The sequence below is a fragment of the Pipra filicauda genome, unplaced genomic scaffold (assembly GCF_003945595.2).
Source record: "Pipra filicauda isolate LSUMZ 115617 unplaced genomic scaffold, ASM394559v2 scaffold121_size3267253_pilon, whole genome shotgun sequence".
In the NCBI taxonomy this organism is placed as follows: domain Eukaryota; kingdom Metazoa; phylum Chordata; class Aves; order Passeriformes; family Pipridae; genus Pipra; species Pipra filicauda.
Genome location: NW_024103674.1, coordinates 1,544,487 through 1,544,688, shown reverse-complemented (window position 1 = coordinate 1,544,688; position 202 = coordinate 1,544,487).

The window sequence follows — 202 nt, the reverse complement described above, 5'->3', positions numbered from 1 at the left end:
CTTTTCTACTTTTCACATTTTTTTTCAGCCAGATGTTTAATTAAATAACTTGTAAAAATCCTTCTATCAACAAATTGAGTAAAGCCATTGAATTCTGCCCACTTAATTAAAATTACAACTACTATTTTGTGGCCAAAAAGCCCACCTCATTTTTATGTATTAAACACTTCTGTACTGACAGTCTCTTCTCACTGGTTTGCCA